This window comes from Geotrypetes seraphini, chromosome 4 (genome assembly GCF_902459505.1).
Source record: "Geotrypetes seraphini chromosome 4, aGeoSer1.1, whole genome shotgun sequence".
NCBI lineage: Eukaryota > Metazoa > Chordata > Amphibia > Gymnophiona > Dermophiidae > Geotrypetes > Geotrypetes seraphini.
The window spans coordinates 299,923,605-299,945,356 of NC_047087.1; the positions used below are offsets into that span (position 1 = coordinate 299,923,605).

General features: G+C 47.0%; 1 protein-coding gene across 3 annotated transcripts in view; it reads left to right on the forward strand.

Annotated features, from left to right (window-relative positions):
- The window catches only part of SORCS3 (sortilin related VPS10 domain containing receptor 3), a 1,299,528-nt gene that overhangs the window by 679,832 nt on the left and 597,944 nt on the right, over window positions 1-21,752 (forward strand). The gene's annotated exons all lie outside the window — the stretch shown is intronic.

The following is a 21,752-nucleotide window of genomic DNA, read 5'->3' on the forward strand; positions in this document are numbered from 1 at the left end:
ACGCGTGCGTTATACGTGTTTTTACAAACCGTGTATAACCTTGCGCGGTATACACATGAGCGCGGTATATAAAATTTTTTTTACATAGTTCCCACCTCGCTCGACGCCCGATTCATCATCCGGAAGGACTGCTCGCACCCCCACCGCTCGCACTCCCACCCGAAGAACCGCTCGCACCCCCCCAGTCTCCCCCCCTCCCCCATGGAGAAGCTGTCTACCTTGTTTCCGGATGCCAGTGAGCCCAGCTGTTTCCTCTGCCGGTGGTCCTGCCCCTTCTCTGAGCCCTGCTGCGCTGCTTCCTCTTCCGGCGGTCCCGCCCTTTCTCTGATGTCAGAGAAAGGGCGGGACCGCCGGAAGAGAAAGCAGCGTAGCGCAGGGCTCAGAGAAGGGGCAGGACCGCCGGCAGAGGAAACAGCTGGGCTCACTGGCATCCGGAAACAAGGTAGACAGCTTCTCCATGGGGGAGGGGGGAGACTGTGGGGGTGCGAGCGGTTCTTCGGGTGGGAGTGCGAGCGGTCCATCGGGGTGGGAGTGCAAGCGGTGGGGGTGCGAGCGGTCCTTCCGGATGATGAATCGGGCGTCGGGGGGGGGGGCATCAGGCTTTCAGGATGGGGACAGGACTTCAAGGGGGGACAGGCAGACCTTCAAGGGGGGACAGCCAGAGGAGAGTCGGGGCAGCCAGAGGAGAGTAGGGGCAGTGAACGGAGAGTCGGGGCGGGTGAACGGAGAGTCGGGGCAACCAGAGGAGAGTCGGGGCAGCGAACGGAGAGTCGGGGCAGCGAACGGAGAGTCGGGGTAGTGAACGGAGAGTCGGGGTAGCGAACGGAGAGTCGGGGCAGCGAACGGAAAGTCAGGGCAGCCAGAGGAGAGTCGGGGCGGCATACGCGGTATACCCGTGAGCGCGGTATATAAAAATTTCTTTACATAAATTTGTGTTTTCCGCGCGCTTTACCCGTGTGCGCGTTTTACACGGGTGCGCGTTATCTACGTGAAAATACGGTAGTTCTACCAATATATATAAGATCGTATTGACTGAGATTATAACGTCATGAATTCTAAGCGTTTTACAATATTAAAAACAAGGGGGAGACTTACAAGGACATATCAACAAGATAAATTAAGGACTTGAAATAAAAACAATAGGTAAGTTTTGGTGAAATACAATATTTACTGGAAAAGCAGACATAGAAAGGGAAGAAATACGAGGAGGGGGAGGGAGAAGATCTTCATTGAAAAAGAGGCTGGAAGTGGAGAGAGTGTAGAAAAAGTAACATTTTGACTCCGGGGAGTCGTAGTCGCATTTTAAATTGATTTCAGCTGTATACCAACCCACCTGTCTTAAGTTATACTATCCCCCTCTTTTACTAAGGTACGATAACCAATTAGCACGCGCTAATTCATGCGAACGCGTCCATAGACTAACATGCATGAGTTAGCATTTAGCGCGCGCTAAATCAATTAGCGCACTTTAGTAAAAGAGGGCCTATACTTTTATACATTGACTGCTGAGGGTTAGGGATGGGAGGGAAGGGGGTAGGGGGTGAGGGTGCTTTGCTTATGCTGTGGAGGATATCAGAGCCCAGTCCTCCATGGTGGGGGGGGGATCTTATTGTAAGAGCTCTTTTGTACATTTACCTCTCTTTATGGTTGTTTCTTGTTAATAAAAAAAAAAAAAAGATTTGAACCTAAAGAGAGCAGACAATGGAGCAGAGACAGTTTCCAGAACTATTTGAAAGAATTTATGTCAAAGAACCGTATCGTTCCAAAACATAGAGCTCACTGACTGGTGTCCTGTCCTGAAACTGGACTTCTAAATGATAGTACACACTACGGATCGTCCAAAAGTGTGAAAATAATAAGTTATCTAAAGAACACCTGGTTGATTTGGCTCATTTTAAATGCAAATTGCATTTTTGGTACTCTTGTTGGTTTGTTTTTTTAAAATTTCAATGAGTATCCGATTTTTTTTGCCATCTACATTAGCAATTTAAATTAAATGGACTGACACTTAGACACAATTAGTCATAGTCATAAAAGTGCACCAGTAGCAGAAGGCCATTATCAAGCCCATCATAATCAACAAAAGGACAACATAGCATAATTAGGTTACAAGTCTTACATATTACAAATCAATGCAGAAAATGAATAAAATTCATGTCGTTGAACACTATAAACGGACAATATTTTATGCTTTCTGAAATACGGTGTACTTGTAGAGGTTTCTGGTATTATGATTTGAAATAATCGGGGGTCAGTGAATGGGTGCGAGGGAACAACTCAGTGGGCTGGGTTCACTAACCTGAGATCCGTGTCCGATTGCAGGCAGGCCGACAAATTCACTAAAGGCCTGCATGCAAATGGGGGGCGATCGTTGGCACGCCCCCCACCGACCGCACGAGAGCGATCCTTGAGCATGCGCAGACCATCTTCCTTGACTGTAGATGGTCTGCGCATGCGCTGGTCCTTCATGCCCGTGTTTTTTTTCTTTTTTACTTTACAGTTTTTTGGGTTTTTTTTTACTTTGCGAGCCCGTGGTTTTAACCCGCTTTAAACACGCAGGTTAAAACCAAGGGCTCGAACTGCGGAGAAGGGCAGGTGAGTTGGGGCTGAGCAGGGCTGGAGAGTCGGGGTAGGGCGGCCAGAGCAGGAGAATCAAGGCATAGAAGAGAGCAGAGAGCAGGGCGGCCAGAGCAGGAGAATTGGGGCAGAGAAGAAAGCAGGGAGCAAGGCGGCCAGAGCTGGAGAATCGGGGCAGAGAATAGAGCAGGGAGCAGGGCGGCCAGAGCTGGAGAATCGGGGCAGAGAAGAGAGCAGGGCGGCCAGAGCAGGAGAATCGAGGCACAGAAGAGAGCAGGGAGCAGGGTGGCCAGAGCAGGAGAATCGGGGCAGAGAAGAGAGCAGGGAGCAGGGCGGCCAGAGCAGGAAAATCAAGGCACAGAAGAGAGCAGGGAGCAGGGTGGCCAGAGCTGGAGAATCGGGGCAGAGAATAGAGCAGGGAGCAGGGCGGCCAGAGCTGGAGAATCGGGGCAGAGAAGAGAGCAGGGCGGCCAGAGCAGGAGAATCGAGGCACAGAAGAGAGCAGGGAGCAGGGTGGCCAGAGCAGGAGAATCGGGGCAGAGAAGAGAGCAGGGAGCAGGGCGGCCAGAGCAGGAGAATCAAGGCACAGAAGAGAGCAGGGAGCAGGGTGGCCAGAGCTGGAGAATCGGGGCAGAGAAGAGAGCAGGGAGCAGGGCGGCTAGAGCTGGAGAATCGAGGCACAGAAGGGAGCAGGGTGGCCAGAGGAGGAGAATCGGGGCAGAGAAGAGAGCAGGGAGCAGGGCGGCCAGAGCAGGAGAATCAAGGCACAGAAGAGAGCAGGGAGCAGGGTGGCCAGAGCTGGAGAATCGGGGCAGAGAAGAGAGCAGGGAGCAGGGCGGCTAGAGCTGGAGAATCGAGGCACAGAAGAGAGCAGGGAGCAGGGCGGCCAGAGCTGGAGAATCGTGGCAGAGAAGAGAGCAGGGAGCAGGGTGGCCAGAGCAGGAGAATCGGGGCAGAGAAGAGAGCAGGGAGCCGGGCGGCCAGAGCAGGAGAATCAAGGCACAGAAGAGAGCAGGGAGCAGGGTGGCCAGAGCTGGAGAATCGGGGCAGAGAAGAGAGCAGGGAGCAGGGCGGCTAGAGCTGGAGAATCGAGGCACAGAAGAGAGCAGGGAGCAGGGTGGCCAGAGGAGGAGAATCGGGGCAGAGAAGAGAGCAGGGAGAAGGGCGGCCAGAGCAGGAGAATCAAGGCACAGAAGAGAGCAGGGAGCAGGGTTGCCAGAGCTGGAGAATCGGGGCAGAGAAGAGAGCAGGGAGCAGGGCGGCTAGAGCTGGAGAATCGAGGCACAGAAGAGAGCAGGGAGCAGGGCGGCCAGAGCTGGAGAATCGTGGCAGAGAAGAGAGCAGGGAGCAGGGTGGCCAGAGCAGGAGAATCGGGGCAGAGAAGAGAGCAGGGAGCCGGGCGGCCAGAGCAGGAGAACCAAGGCACAGAAGAGAGCAGGGAGCAGGGTGGCCAGAGCTGGAGAATCGGGGCAGAGAAGAGAGCAGGGAGAAGGGCGGCCAGAGCAGGAGAATCAAGGCACAGAAGAGAGCAGGGAGCAGGGTTGCCAGAGCTGGAGAATCGGGGCAGAGAAGAGAGCAGGGAGCAGGGCGGCTAGAGCTGGAGAATCGAGGCACAGAAGAGAGCAGGGAGCAGGGTGGCCAGAGGAGGAGAATCGGGGCAGAGAAGAGAGCAGGGAGAAGGGCGGCCAGAGCAGGAGAATCAAGGCACAGAAGAGAGCAGGGAGCAGGGTTGCCAGAGCTGGAGAATCGAGGCACAGAAGAGAGCAGGGAGCAGGGCGGCCAGAGCTGGAGAATCGTGGCAGAGAAGAGAGCAGGGAGCAGGGTGGCCAGAGCAGGAGAATCGGGGCAGAGAAGAGAGCAGGGAGCCGGGCGGCCAGAGCAGGAGAATCAAGGCACAGAAGAGAGCAGGGAGCAGGGTGGCCAGAGCTGGAGAATCGGGGCAGAGAAGAGAGCAGGGAGAAGGGCGGCCAGAGCAGGAGAATCAAGGCACAGAAGAGAGCAGGGAGCAGGGTGGCCAGAGCTGGAGAATCGGGGCAGAGAAGAGAGCAGGGAGCAGGGCGGCTAGAGCTGGAGAATCGAGGCACAGAAGAGAGCAGGGAGCAGGGTGGCCAGAGGAGGAGAATCGGGGCAGAGAAGAGAGCAGGGAGAAGGGCGGCCAGAGCAGGAGAATCAAGGCACAGAAGAGAGCAGGGAGCAGGGTTGCCAGAGCTGGAGAATCGGGGCAGAGAAGAGAGCAGGGAGCAGGGCGGCTAGAGCTGGAGAATCGAGGCACAGAAGAGAGCAGGGAGCAGGGCGGCCAGAGCTTTAGAATCGTGGCAGAGAAGAGAGCAGGGAGCAGGGTGGCCAGAGCAGGAGAATCGGGGCAGAGAAGAGAGCAGGGAGCCGGGCGGCCAGAGCAGGAGAATCAAGGCACAGAAGAGAGCAGGGAGCAGGGTGGCCAGAGCTGGAGAATCGGGGCAGAGAAGAGAGCAGGGAGAAGGGCGGCCAGAGCAGGAGAATCAAGGCACAGAAGAGAGCAGGGAGCAGGGTTGCCAGAGCTGGAGAATCGGGGCAGAGAAGAGAGCAGGGAGCAGGGCGGCCAGAGCTGGAGAATCGAGGCACAGAAGAGAGCAGGGAGCAGGGCGGCCAGAGCTGGAGAATCGTGGCAGAGAAGAGAGCAGGGAGCAGGGTGGCCAGAGCAGGAGAATCGGGGCAGAGAAGAGAGCAGGGAGCCGGGCGGCCAGAGCAGGAGAATCAAGGCACAGAAGAGAGCAGGGAGCAGGGTGGCCAGAGCTGGAGAATCGGGGCAGAGAAGAGAGCAGGGAGAAGGGCGGCCAGAGCAGGAGAATCAAGGCACAGAAGAGAGCAGGGAGCAGGGTTGCCAGAGCTGGAGAATCGGGGCAGAGAAGAGAGCAGGGAGCAGGGCGGCTAGAGCTGGAGAATCGAGGCACAGAAGAGAGCAGGGAGCAGGGTGGCCAGAGGAGGAGAATCGGGGCAGAGAAGAGAGCAGGGAGAAGGGCGGCCAGAGCAGGAGAATCAAGGCACAGAAGAGAGCAGGGAGCAGGGTTGCCAGAGCTGGAGAATCGGGGCAGAGAAGAGAGCAGGGAGCAGGGCGGCCAGAGCTGGAGAATCGTGGCAGAGAAGAGAGCAGGGTTTTAGCACAAGCGACTGGTCCTCACCAGTCGCTAGTTTTTTGATCGGCAAGCTAGTCGGTGTGCCAGAAGAAAGTTTAGTGAATCGCGTCCTTCCTGCTTTGCATGCACGGATCGGGATCGGATCGATACACAGGTTAGTGAATCGGGTCGGAGGGAAATCGGGTCGCAAAGGGCTCGCATACCGATCGGTTTGCTTAGTGAATCTAGCCTAATATTTTTGCTCTCTGATAGCTTAAGTAAAACACGTATTATAATGCCCTTTTCATTATAATGCGGCATGATTTTCTAACTACTCACGGTAACATTAAAATCTCTGTGTTAATTGTTGGCAGGACTCCCGAGAGTTTCCCCATTCAGAAAACCCAGAGGAAACTTCACTTTTTCTTTGTAAGCTCAGCAGGACTCCCAGTAGCATAGTAAGGGGGGGAGGGACAGAGCCGGCACCCCCTCTTCTCTGCCCCCATCTGCTCCCATTCCTCCCCTTGCCACACGCGTGGCCCCTTCCCCTCCCCAGTACCTCTAATTGTTCACCACCATGACTGACAACTTTAACGTGCTCATCGCGACCGCGTCGTCTTCTGCTGCCGTCACTTCCGGGTGCTGCGCATAGGAACTGACGTCATTGGGAGAGATGACAGGGCTGCGACGAGCGCGTTAAAGTTCTAAAGCTCTTGTTTGCGGCAATGAACAACTAGAGGTAAGGGGGAAGCGAAGGAAAGGGAAGGGGGGTGGTACGTGCGGCAGGGGAGATCGGGGGAGGAGCGAAGGGGTGAAGACAAGGGCGGGGAGGGGCGCCACTGCCCCTTACGCCTCTCACCCTAGCAATGCCACTGAGGAGGACTCTTCCTACAGTCCTGCCAATGGGGGGTGCTTTTGAGAGACAAGCAAGCTCTACAGGATTCCACGGAACCTGCCCGTCCCCTAGTGACCGAAAACCCAGGATTGAAGCACCGCCTCCTACTGGTGGCAGTGCAGATAGAGGAATCCTGCCCAGCTTAGAGCAGTGTCTCGCAAACTGTGAGAAGCTGCGGCATACTAAACGGGGTGGTCGTGGCTCGAGGGCATCTGGAAGTGCGCGGATACCGATGCGATGAGGTCACATGCCTACACAACATCGTCACATTGACGTCCGGGCATGCGTGAAGGCCCTCCAGATGTGGTCTTGAGTTGCCCGTGGGGGGGAATTCTGGAAGGGAAGAGGCGCAAAGAAAAGGAGAGGCGCTGGTGCCGGCTGACCGCCTACAGGATGTGCCTCTCGCCAAGAGAGGCACGTCCTGAACAAGTCAGCTGGTGCCAGCACTTCTCCTCCTCCTCAGCATCTCGTGGTACACCCGAAATCTCAGGTGCGCACAGTTTGCGATACACTGGCTTAGAGGCAACAGTGCACCTCACATTAACCGTCTTGTAAACAACATGATGCAGTTAGCGACACCTATTGAGTCATAGCTGTTCACTCATTTTTCCCTCATCAAATTTTTATTATTATTTATTATGTAATACAGGGGTGCCCACACTTTTTGGGCTTGCGAGCTACTTTTTAAATGACCAAGTCAAAATGATCTACCAACAATAAAATTAAAAAAAAACACAAAGCACACTGTACGCATACAATTGTTAATTATCATTCCTATTCCGGGGGTTTTTCAAAGAGGTCAAAGCAGATGACTCTAAGCACTATCACCTCAGTAACAACCATACAAAAATAGACAAATATACCCCCTCCCTTTTTACTAAACCACGATAGCAGTTTTTAGCGCAGGGAGCTGCGCTGAATGCCCAGCGCTGCTCTCGACACTCATAGGCTCCCTGCGCTAAAAACCTCTATTGCGGTTTAGTAAAAGGGGACCTTAGTGTAAAATATAGACAGCAGATATAAATTCAGACATATTTTGATCACTAAATTTAAAATAAAATCATTTTCCCTACCTTGTCTGGTGTCATGAGTCTCTGGTTGCACTTTCTTCTTCTGACTGTGCATACAATCTTTCTTCCCTTCTTTTAGCCTGTATGCTTCTTCTCCTCCAGACCTCATTCCTTCCCCCCAACTTTTCCTTCCTCTTCCCTGCCCTTTCTTTCTCTCTGCCTCCCTTTCATTTTTTTCTGTTTCTCTTCTTTCCTTCTGTCTCCCTGCCTGCCCTTTTTCTTTCTTTCTCCCTGCCCTCCCCCAAGCCACTGCCACTGCCATTACTATCGGGGACCAGGACCCAAACGCCACCAATAACAGGCCCCAAGCTCTCCCTGCATCGGCCAACCAGCATTCCTCTCCCCGACGTCAATTCTGCCGTCGGGAAGAGGAAGGCTGATCAGTCCAAGATCGTGATTAACCTATTGGGGGAAATGCTGCCGGGTCCTGCCTTCGCGGAAACAGAAAGTAGGCAGGACCCGGCAGGAACAAGAACAAATGCTTCACTAACCTGTCTCCCGTATTAGCCCGTAGCAAACGCTTGCTTCAGGGCTCTCAACATGTGCGTGCAGGCTTCCCTTCTCCCCCCCCCCAACCCGGACATAACTTCCGGTTTCGGAGGGAAGAGAAGAGAAGCCTGTACGCACACGTTAGAGCCCGGAGCATAAGTTCGCTAGGGGCTGAAATCTCCAAGCCGGTTTTTTTTTTTTGGGGGGGGGTTTAATGTTCAGCAGCGGCAGATGACAGCTGGGCGGACCGCCCAGCTAAAAGGCCCTAGGGAGAACACTGGAGAGGAAGGCTGATCGGCCCGTAGATCAGGACGGCAACACGAGTGCGATCAACTCGAGTTGCCTTCCTGAGCTACTGGTCGATCGCGATCGACGCGTTGGGCACCCTTGATGTAATACAAAAGAACAATGAAAATAACCACAGTATGAAGCAGGAAATATTAAACATTGAAAGGCATTGCAATTGCCTGACCTGCTCATCTCCGTGTTTCTCCCCCCCCCCCCAAAAAAAAATAATATATATATATATTGTATGCAGCAATAGAAGTATCCAGTGCTTCCTTCAGGATGCTTCAGTCACCAATAGTATCCCTCCCCCCACCCTCCTAAACACTAATAACCAAAGCGTTTGTTCATCTAACCGGGCTTGTATTTTGTCCCAGTCTTTGCAATGCAGAGCATAACAACCTTCTCTTTTATCCACAAGACATTCCATATAAACCAAAGCTCAAATGTGGTCTTTCCACTCATTTGCAATAGGGACCACTGGATTTTTTCAATGCAAAGCAATGACATTTAGCTGCAGCAAAGGCTAATTATATCAGCCTCCGTTTACATCTACAACTCCTTACATTTTTGAGTCCCAACATAACGGATGCCGTCTTGAAACGAGTGAGCTGATGCAAAATTGTCCCCCAAAATCAAGAAATGGGGCCACACTTTCACCAAATGTGCACAAATGACCCTGTCACCAGACCACACCTCCAGCATAGATATGAAACATTAGGAAACACTGCTTCCAACTGAACTAGAATACATTACATAAGAACATAAGAATAGCCTTACTGGGTCAGCCCAATGGTCCATCAAGCAAGATTCCGGAACCCCAAATAGTAGCAACATTCCATGTAGAATTCCCAAAGAGTAGCAAGATTCTAGAATCCCAAAGCGTAGCAACATTCCATGCTACCAATCCAGGGCAAGAAGTGGCTTCCCCCATGTCTTTCTCAATAACAGTACCAGTGAGAACACTTCTAACATGTATTACCTTACTACTACTACTTATCACTTATATAGCACTGAAAGGTGTATGCAGCACTGTAAACTTTGGCATTTATACACAGTCCCTGCTTGGAACTTGGATAGACAGACACAACATATATGGTTGGGGATGCAGAACCCAAGGTGAAAGGATTTAGGAGTTGAAGCACTCTCAAAGAGGTGGGCTTTTAACTGGGCCTTTATCTTGTTCTCTGCCACACTGCTATAGAACCATCACTCTGCCATGGTAAATTCACATCCCAAATCAGTTTCCCATTGAAACATACACTTATGTTTAACCATGTCAAACCCATTTATATATTTATATAACACAGATATAGGATGAGGGACACTGCTTAATTGGAACTATAGCTTCTTCACAATGTACAGGGGGGTTCTGGCAGGAGGGATTGGGCATCCCTCCTGCCAGTGATGTACGGGGGGTGGGGGTTCTGGCAGGAGGTATTGGGCATCCCTACTGCCAGTAGTCTTCGCAGGGGGTTGGGACGGGTTGCCACTAAACTTATAGTGGACGGGAGATCCCTTGCCGCGATAAGCTCAGTGGCAACCCGATTCTCTAACCAGCATCTGTAACATGGATGTCGGTTAGAGAATCTGGTTCTTTTTTAGGTGGGATTAGGCACGATTCTGTATAGGACACCCGTGTGCGACTCTCAAAAGCCACTTAGGCGGCTTCTGAGACCAGGCATCCTATATAGAATCCGGGCCTAAATTATATATAAATAAGATTATATTGTGTGTATATGAAAAATGGATGGGTGAAATTGCATTACAATTAGTACTATTATTATGGGGGTGGGATCTGGGCGGAGCTTGGGCAGGGGTACTCGATTGATATTTGTTAGACTTAGGAGGTATTTGGCTTGAAGAGTTGAGAAACACTGATCTAGATAATAGGATATTGTGGTCTAATGTATCAAAGGTGGCACTTAAATCCAACAGCATAAGTAATACATCTTAACATTTGTCCATATACTTCCAACAGTCATCAATTACTGCATATCAAGTAGAACCATTTCAGTACTGTGGAGCTTTTTGGTTTTCAACAAATTCAACTAGTTGCTTTAAAAGCAATTTCTCTAAGATCTTGGATAAGAATGGGAGATTTGACACTGACACTACTGAATATCCATGTACTGCACTGCTGGTGACATTGAGCTGTATAGATGCTGGTGAAAATTGATCCCTTTGGTCTACCAGGAGAGCCTGCGACTTTCTAATAAGTGTAAATTCCTTCCTTGCAAAGAAAACCCCATTTTGTTTCAGTATCTGGCAGTCAAAGACATATTAACTTTCAGGGTTTCAAAACAATCATTGCCTCCCAATGAAAAATGCAATTAGAAGATAGATTTTCAATTTATTCTGAAGTTTTGGGACATAGTATACCACTGATGGTATAGTATTCTGTTATGTAAACAGTGAAGAAAACAAAGGGACTCTAGAAACACAGTCAATAGCTCTATTGATGATTTTTTTTTCCTGATCATTTGCAGTGGTGCTTCATGGTGAGGGACAGCCGCCCACAACCTGAATGGCTGTGCATTAACACTCATTTTCTCAAGTGCATTTTCAAGGACTCCCTTTTCTGATTTCCCTAAAACAAAAGTCCTTTAAAAACTCTGGTCGAGAAATCAAGAAAGCAAGGTGAAATGTAATTTCCTCCTTAATAAAGGTTGTCATTTAATCTAATATTATAGAAAATGATTAGATCTTTAAAAAGCCTATAAATTATACTTGACAACACTCTGGTGCTCTGTTGCTGTCCTTGTGGCAATTATAAATGGCAATGCTAAGTTTTGGCAGGGAAACTCATTCTGACTCCAGTTTGTTTATTGGTTCTTAATGAAAAGCGATTAATCTAAATCACGATTGGGGTGGATCCATTGCTGAAACCCTGTAATAAGAAGTGGCAGCTTACCCTTTCACAATCGTGCTGCTGTAATTTTACCAAGAAAAATTTTAGGAAGCAAAGTAAGACGGCAAAAAGGGAGCAGAGTGGAATCCTTATATCATTTCAATCATTTATATCATGTTGTTTTTTTATGATCATTTCCAAGGCACATCTTTATTGCTGAACTTGATGTGAAATATTCTTATTGAAGATTCCTGTAACTAACATTAACACTTATAGTATAAGGACCTCCTAAGAGAGGTTGCAAAGATATATACAGTGGTGCCTCGCATAACGGACGCCTCGCACAGCGAACGCTGCGCATAACGAACTTTTTGTCTTGCTCCCTATAACGAACTTCGTTTCACACAACGAAGTCGCCCGAGGGGCCCGGGGGGGGGGGGCGGAACTACTCTCGCCGCTTCCTAATGTGAGCCGGGAACAGCAGCACCCTCCTGTCTGAATGCAGTGTTCCATCATCTCCCTCCACCTTACCTTAGATGCCGAGTTTTCCGGCTTTCTTTTTCGGCCAGCCACACACTTTCAAAGAGCAGCACATGCGCGCATGCTCTGTTGTTCAATCTTCTCCTCTGACGCAACCGGAAACCGGAAGTTGCAGGAGAGGAGAACATTGATCAACTCCAGCAGCTGCGCGTGCACAGCTTTTTGAAAGCGTGCGGCTGGGTGAAAAAGAAAGCTGGCAAACTCTGCATATAAGGTGAGGTGGAGGGAGGGAAATGTAGGGCTGCAGAACGAATTATTTTCTTTTACATGTATTCTTATGGGAAAACAGGGCTGCAGAACGAATTATTTTGTTTTACATGTATTCTTATGGGAAAACGCGTTTCACACAACGAACGTTTCACATAACAAACTTGCTCCTGGAACGGATTAAGTTCGTTGTGTGAGGCACCACTGTACATAGTAACATAGTAAATGACGGCAAATAAAGACCTGAACTGTCCATCCAGTCTGCTCATTAGTAATAAAAAAGGTGTTTTTTTTTTAAAGTTGGTTTTTAATGGTATGGACAATTACCACACCATTTAATCAATTTAAAAAAAAAACAAACAAGTTGCACAGAGATTTTAGTTAGTTGTGGCTAGGTGTCCACAGTTAAAGTGCCTAACCATTTATAGAAGCAGGCCCTTAATCAAATAATACTTTTGAATTCCTCTTTTGATCACTGCAGCGCTGGCCAGGTAGGGCCAGATTGGTCCAGAGGCAGAGTCAGGGTGATTCTGGAACTTATGCAGCCACTGAATCAATATTCACGGCTAATGCATGCCCAGTTTAGCTATGACAGTATGAGTATGAATATTGACTGTACCCGCTTAACTTCCAGGTTATCGCTGCGCATGTAGATATTTGGTGGCATTGAAAATCTGGGTCTAAATTTGACCACCGTTAGGGCCTCGTAGAGATAGCGGTCAGCATTCAGCCAGTGGTCAAATTAGATCCAGATATTCAATGCCACCAAATATCTACATGAGTAGCGATACCTGGAAGTTAGGCGGGTTAGGAATGTAGGGGAGAGCGTGGCACAGTGGTTAAAGCTACAGCCTCAGCACCCTGAGGTTGTGGGTTCAAACCCACGCTGTTCCTTGTGACCCTGGGCAGGTCACTTAATCCCCATTGGGACAGACAGTGCCTGAGTAAAATTCATGTAATATAAGCCACTATGACCTTCTGCATGGGTGGGGTATCAAATGAATAATAAACATACATTTTCAACATATATTAATTCTTTTAAGTTACCCCATGAGCATGAAGGAGTTTTCATGTGTACATATCCAATTCTTCAAGATCTCTGTGGGTTGGAGTGCAGTCCTAAAACTGTAGGAAAATATATGGATTATAAGATGATTGTATCTTATTGTGTACTTCTAATATTCTTTACTAGTACTTTATCTCAGTAATTCATGCTGGATTGTTGCTCCTTCCTTTTCTCCAAGATATTTACATACGTCTTTCATGCTCCTTTATGACACAGTCATCAGTCAGAAGCAATTCTTTTTACTTGTGTTCCAGTTTCTTAATTTCTCCAGGCCAAGAGTCTTCCACATGCAATTTGTCAGAGTTATTCCATAAGGCGTCGACCCTGGAATTACAGAGCTTTCAAGTCATCTACCAAGTATCATACTACTTCTGGTCATTGTCTTCTTTAGGATTAAGGCTAAACACAGCGATACCTTGGAATCTGAACTCAATCCGTTCCAGAACCCTGTTCGAGTTCCAAATCGTTCGAGTTCCAAGACAATTTTTTTCCCATTTAAAATGATAGAAACTGGATTAAATCCATTCCTGGGTTCCACAAACTCAAATTTTAACAGTAAATACACTGGATTTTAAAGTAAAATATTAACAAATAATAATAATACAGTACAGTATTTTCCTCACTACATTACACAAAGGAAAAAATCACAGATGCTTTCACTACAGCTTCCGTCAATGAACTGACAGACGTATGGGTGGCCCGAGTGCTAGGGAAACATATGCACAACACACACACGAACAACAACATGCAGGGCCTTCGGATTCCAAAGCAGCATTCGGACAGTATTTCGGGGCAAAATTTGCTCAAATTTTTTGGCCGGATTCCAAGTTGTTCGAGTACTGGGGCGTTCGGTTTCCAAGGTATCATTGAATGTAGTTCAAAGATTTAATAGGAGTATAATTAAGTGCCATACAGAACAAGAGTGACAACAGAGAATCTCCCTGAAATATTCGTCGTTACAAAGTTCAATACCGCTTAGACCAGTGGTTCTTAACCTTGTTGGAGGTACTGAACCCCACCAGTTTCATCTGCGTGTTCACCGAACCCTTCTTTATTGGAAAAATAAAATATGAATTTTACAAATTCAAAACATAGGTATACAGTGAGGGAAAAAATAATATCAATTTTGAAAACAAAAAAAGTTCTCCTATATTTCGAATAATAATGCAATTAGGACGCTGACTCCCATCACGTTCCGACCACTTTCGTATTTTGCTCGACATAGTTAGTAAGGGATTAAAATATTAAGATAGGTATCACACGACGTACCATCACAACAGTTACAATTCGACTACTGTGCGCATCAAATCCCCCGCAGCACAGATAGGCCAAGCGATGTTGCGTGATCACCTGCAGCCAATTACGGACAAGCGGGGCGTATCATCACGAATCATAAGCGCTTCGGTCACGTTCAATCATCTATCAGTTAAATCACAAATTTTGATCAGGAATTGATTGATGTATATAAGGCGTTAGTTACAGATCGATAGATCAAGAAACCGAGTACACGATCAGTCTTGATCAAAATCACTGAATAACTGATAGATGATTGAACGTGACCGAAGCGCTATATGAGTCGGAGGTGTGTTTTGACCTCCGCCGAACCCACGAGACTGACTCACCGAACCCCTGGGGTTTGGTCGAACCCAGGTTAAGAACCACTGGCTTAGACTATCATTCCAAGGGAGGACTTAGTTCCACAATAAAACAGTACCTCCCCCCCCCAACTCTTTCATACATACTTAATAGATCCTCAGCTAGCTCTCCAACAGGTTTTCATGTGTTCACCACATAAGCCACTATCGTCATTGGATCATTTTCACTGTTTAATTTTAATTCTTTCTATATTATTTTCCCACTTTATATTTTAACAAAGCCACTTATCTGCTTTGGACCGTTTCATGGAGCGCCTCTCCCGACATGATCATGTTTCAGGTAGGGTCTCTTAATTATTTGTCGTTATCACAGCGCTACTCTCTTTTGCGGGATTACAGCCTCACTCTACGGCATTTTTCGGCGACCAGAATAGTCTGTCCAGTCTGCCCAACAGTCACGCTTTCACGCTCGTTAGCCATTCACAATTAAATTGTCCTTCTTTGGCATTTGGACCATAGACCATTTGCGGCACTGTTTTTAAGTTCCAGCTGTTTTTTAAGTTCCCAATGCAGCCTATCCAAACCATCTTGCCAATTGCAGGGCACAGACTGTAAAAATCTGCCTGCAATATCCTCACGTTCCAAATAACTGGAAAGTTCTTTTTATTATACAAACTTACACCAAAAAGCATTACAGTTCAACGCATTACAAAGTCAAGGCAGCAAATATCATACAAATAATACAAACCTAAAATTAGCAGACTACTTCAAGCACAAAATCACCAAAATCAGATCCACATTCAACAATTCATTAACCCTCCTCGATGAGATTATAACAACACCAACAATAGATGAAGCCTTAGTAGCTGACAGAACGTGGACTAACTTCCCCAAAGTACAATGGAACGACATGACTCGACTATACAACAAATATAGTAAAACTTCTTGTGACCTAAACAGCTGCCCATCGTACCTGCTAACAACCGCATCCATCAAGTTCAAAGCTAACCTCATGAACTGGCTACAATCCACGCTCACAGATGGTCACTTCCCACCAGAACTAGGCGAGATTATTATCACCCCCATACCGAAAGATCCCAAAGCTCCAAACAATAATCCAGCCAACCACAGACCCATCGCTTCAATCCCATTATATATCAAACTACAAGAAGGTCTTGTAGCACAATACCTCACCAACTACTTAGAAGACCACAACATACTACACCCATCACAATCAGGATTCAGAAAAAACCACAGCACAGAGACACAACTTGTATCTCTAATGGATATAGCCCACCAACACCTCAGCAAAGGGATCAGGATACTACTTATCCAACTAGATCTTTCAGCAGCTTTCGACCTAGTGGATCACAACATACTACTCCAGATACTAGACGCCATAGGGATCACAGGTTTGGTACTCAACTGGTTCCAAGGCTTCCTTAAAACTAGAACTTATAAAGTAAAGACAAAAGACCACATATCTGACCCTTGGTCAAACCCCTGTGGAGTACCACAAGGATCTCCATTATCACCCATACTTTTCAACCTCTACGTATCCTCACTGGGCACCACTCTAGACTCCCTAAATATAGTCTCATTCAGCTACGCAGACGACATAACAATCCTTCTCCCCTTCAATACCCAAGACCCCAACTCATCAGGACGACTGAATAAAACTCTGGAAACGGTAGAAACATGGATGACCAACCACAAACTGAAACTGAACACGGATAAAACCAAATTCCTGCTGCTAGAAAAAGACAAAGAACCTACCTTAACTGATCTGATGACAAATGCAATCACATACCCAATACAGCCAGCACTCAAAATCCTGGGAGTAACAATAGACAGGAGATGCACAATGCAGACTCATACTAACAAAACCATCCAAAAAGCCTTCTACACCATGCGCAACCTGCGAAAAATAAGAAAATTCTTTGACAAAATACAATACAGGATCTTAGTCCAATCACTTGTACTAGGACTTGTAGACTACTGCAACAGCCTTTATCTACCCTGCCCCGCTTACATGACCAAACAATTACAGACAGTACAGAACACAGCACTCAGACTTATCTACTCGCTAGGAAAATACGATCACATCACTAATGCCTATCTCGACTCACACTGGCTACCGATACAAGCAAGAACTCAATTCAAACTATACTGTCTATTATTCAAAGCACTAAACGGAACAGCACCTCTCTACCTAAACAGCCGCCTAACCCGAAACCTCTCAACTAGAGTAAGGAGAACCCAGACCCCATTCACCTACCCCTCACTCAAAGGCACAAAACGCAAAAAGCTATATGACAACCTACTTGCTACACAGGCTGCGAAAATTGACCCCATCATATCCAAGCTGCTGACCACAACTACGGACTACAAAGCGTTTCGAAAAGATATAAAAACCATACTATTCAAAAAACACATCCCAATATTATAATCTACCATCATCTTCTCTCCCTTCATAACCTCCTGCAACTCACAACCAACTGCAATTTCGTCCCCATAGGCAACATCTAATCTAGTTGCATCGGGCGAAAAGCCAATTCATATCTAGAAACACAGTTTCCCCAAATACCGAAAAATCAGATATAACAACCTAGGAACAGACGATTTTTTGGTAACATAAGATTATGCTTTGTAATATTATGTAATGTAACATAAGGTTATGCGTTGTAATATAACATAAGGTTATGCTTTGTAATATCATGTAATGTAAGTTATGCAATGTACTGGAATAATAAGGTAAAATAACATAAAATAACTCTACGTAAAGTCTTGTAAAGTTATGTAAGATAAATTATGTAAGATAAATTATGTAAACTTAATGCAAGTTATGCAAGCACGGTAAGGATAATGTAAAGTAACACAAAGTAACTCCACGTAAAGTTATGTAAAGTTATGTACGAAATGTTATGTAAAGTTAGGTATGCAAAGTTTGTAAAGTTATACAAATAATTGTATTGTCATCGCCTGGAAATGACCAGCCTTCTTCTAATGTAATCCGCTTAGAACCGCAAGGCACAAGCGGAATAGAAATCACTAATGTAATGTAATGTAACACATCACTATCCCAACACCTTGGGTTCCAGTTACTGAAGTTTCCGTCGAACCTCTCTCCAGCTCATCCTAAACCAAATTGTTGTATATGGGGCACAGACCGTACAAGTCTACCCGGTACCGTCCTTAGTTCTTCATAGTTTCAAGTTTCTAGATAGGTGTCTTTAGGTGCTGGAGGATGCCTCGACTTGGGTTTCCCTAGATGCCGTTCTGAGTTCTGCACGGAACTCTAGTTAATTTTTTTTTAAAAATTTTATGTCAGTTGACTTCAATGGTTCAGTCAATTACCATGCCATTTAAGCTAATTAACCCAATTTGGGTTGTATGCAGATTTTAGTTAGGCATCGCTAGGCGTCCACAATCAGGGCACCCAGCAACCTTACATGGGCACTGGTTCTGTGTGCATATGTACACTGGTTTGTGCATGTACAGTGGGCACCCTCTTTGCAGTCTCTGTCAAAAGTGTGAATACTACTATGTGCAAAGGATAAAAGATTAAGTTTCATTTTTCTGCTTTTCATTTGATAATGACATGCACGGCATGGGATATGTTCTTGACGGTTCATAGACAAAACCGTGGAAGATAAAGGCGCACGCCGACAACTGAGCGCAAGACGGAGGCACGCACCGAAGAAAATGACAGTTTTTAGGGGCTCCGACGGGGGGGTTTGTTGGGGAGCCCCCCCACTTTACTTAATACAGATCGCGGCGGAGTTGTGGGTGATTTGGGGGGTTGTAACACCCCTCATTATACTGTAAACTTAACTTTTTCCCTGTTTTTCGGGAAAAAGTGAAGTTTTCAGTAAAATGTGGGGGGTTACAACGCCCCAAACCCCCCACAACGCCCACACAACGCGGCGCGATCTGTATAAAGTAAAGTGGGGAGGGTTCCCCCCCATGCACCCCTGTCGGAGCCCCTAAAAACAGTTATTTTCTTCGGCGGCACTACGCTCAGTTGTCGGCGCGCGCCATTGTCTTCCGCGGTTTTGACCTGACACCGTTCTTGATGTTTCCCATATTGATAGAAACCAATGCCCATCCCTGGTGTTGAGTAAGAAGAACGCATCAGATCGAATTCCGTATCTGTTGCCTAAAAAAAAAAAAAAATCTGTACTGGCAAAGCCTGCACTCAGGCCTTGATTCTATAAACTGCATCTAAGTCCTAGGCGCGGTTCGGCACGTGTTGCCAATCAACTGCTAGACGCTGTTTATAGAATTGCACCTAGCTGCGTCTACCGTAAGCATTCTTAGGCACTGCTAGACGTTAAAATCCTTAGGCGCCCTGCTATTTAGGCCAGGGTTTTCTTGGCATAAATGAGTGCACTTCAAGTAGAAGCTTACCTGTGCCTAACTCAATCCACATCTAAACTCTGCTCCAAAAACTGCCCCTAACCAAGCCTACTTGCCATGTTGGCACTTGTAGGTGCTTCGGTTTAGATACCTACCTATTGAGTTAGGCGCCAACCCGCAACTTAATTTTTTTAGATTCATTTTAATTGGTTTTTAATGGTGCTTTTAATTATCAGCACCAATTAAGCCACTTAAAACAAGTTAGGCACTTGGATTGGCCAGGCACGCCTAACTGTAGGCATCTTTTATAGAATCAAGGCCTTAGAGCTATTGTATGAGCTATAAGCCAACTCTGGAGTTAGGCTTGGTTTGTAGAATATGTGTAGCGCCCATCCGCGGGACTAACATTTAGGCAAGACCGTTTACACCGATGAAATCTAGGCATAAAAACATGCGCCCAAATTGGGCATGGATCGGGCGTCTTCTATAACAGTACGACTAAGGGCTCCTTTTACTGAGGTGCGCTAGCGTTTTTAGGGCGCGCACAAGATTAGCGCGCGCTAGCCGAAAAATGACCAGGTGATTAAAAGGAGGCGGTAGCGGCTAGCGCGCGCTATTCCACACGTTAAGGCCCTAACGCACCTATGTAAAAGGAGCCCTAAATTTTAGGAATGCCCACGACCCGCCCATACCACTCCCCTGGCCATGCCCCCTTCTTGAGACCTGCGCAGTACCGTTTACGTGCACAGAATTCCTATGAGCGTCCGAGCTGTTACCGCCCACGGCTGGCGCAAAAAACGCTAGCGCGGCTTTGTGGAGGGGGGGAGTTATGTACGTAAATTCTAATTAGCGTCCATTCATGCCAATAATGACTTGTTAATTGGCAATCATCAGCACTGATTGGTTTGTTAATTCAATTGTGCACCCAACTTTGGTCGCAGCATTTAGAACCTGGAGGATCGTGCACCTTTTACAGTGGCACGCGTTTGCACGGCTTTACAAACCCCTTTCCAGTGTGTAACGCGGATGTCAAAACAGAATTATATAATTACCCCTCCCACACACACCTGCTTTGTTCCCCTTTGCGAATTGTTGACATAGATACATATATTTTGCTCTATAGATTCTAATGTTCAGGAGAATTTGGGAATACTGATGTAGTCTTTGAAAACAGATAGGCACACATGAATGCGCTATAATTACGTGTTTGAGTTAATCACAAAATATTAGTAGAAATGTTGCTAAGGAAAAATTTAAAAAATCTGTACACACAGGTTCAGAAAATTTTGGAGACCTGTTCAAGATGCCAAAGCGATGACGGCTCGAGCTTTGACATAAGAAAGCACTGCACATTTATTACTTCTACCCACTTATTTTAGGCCATCATTGGCAGTAAGATATACCTTTTAATTGAGATTAATTATAGCCCTTCTGCAAATGGAATGCAAATACCTACTGTTTGGCTCTGGGAAATGATGACTCTGGGAGCGCTTTGTAGGCTGAGTTATTTTCTGTTCGCCGCTAACTCTATCGGATCTGAAAACTTAGTCGTGTGGATGCTGTCCTGATGACATTCTCTGTCAAAAATGGAACTAAAGGCTAGATTCACTAAGCAAACCGATCATGTACCGATCGGTTTGCTACCCCTTTGCAACCTGATTTCCCTCCGGCTCGATTCACTTACCTCTCTGCTGACCATCCTCCGATCCGCACATGCAAATGAGGGGAACGGCATGCAAAATAGGCATGGATGCGATTCACTAACCAAAACCCTGCAACAGCGACTGGGCTTGGCGATCACAAACAAGCGACTACTGAGGACCAGTCACTCAAGCCCTTTCTGACTGCCCTGCCTTCTGCCACCCTGCTCTCTACCCTGTCAGCCCCAATCTCCTGCCTGACCTGAACTGCATCCCCTGGCTATAATGAAAGGACCCGTCTTTTCTCCTGCAACCCCCAACTCTCCCGCTACCATGATCGCCTGCCTGCCTCGACTCTCCCACCCTTCCCCGCAGTGCAAGCCCGTGGTTTTAACCCGCGGGCTTAAAGCAGGGTAAAACCATGGGCTCCAAAAAAGTTTAAAAAAGAAAAAAAAAAAAAAAAAATCTCTGCCGGGCCCGGAGGTCCAGCGCATGCTGGAGGTCCATCTACAGAGCGATCTGGGTAGGCAATTGGGGGCATGATTCTGATTGCCCTCATTTGCATGAGGGCGATTCGTGAATCAGCCCCCCCGGACACGGATCGGGCCCCTCGCAGATCGGATCTGATCCGTGCCCTTAGTGAATCTAACCCAAAAGGAATACTACCCGCAAGCATGCAAAAAGGCAAGGTATTTATTGTGATAGCAATAGCACTGGGATAATCAAATCAATTTATAAGCATGCAGTTATCTTTTTTGGTCTCTTTGACTTGCAGTCTGATAGACCCCGGGTTGGAGCTGTTTAATTATTAGGTCTGGCGGAGCAACTTTGACTATATGAAGGAGGACAGACAAAGAAAAAGAAAAAGGTCTGATTTGATCATCAATAGTCATAAGCATATCTGGTTTTCATAGGGATATCATACCATATCAGCTCTTGTATCCCACAAAAATCATTGCGGTTTACACAATATTAGAATTGCTACAGAGACATACCCTCTCTTTTACTAAGGTGCGCTAACCAATAGCGCGTGCTAATCAAATTAGCATGCGCTAAACGCTAACGCGTCCATAACATGCATGCGTT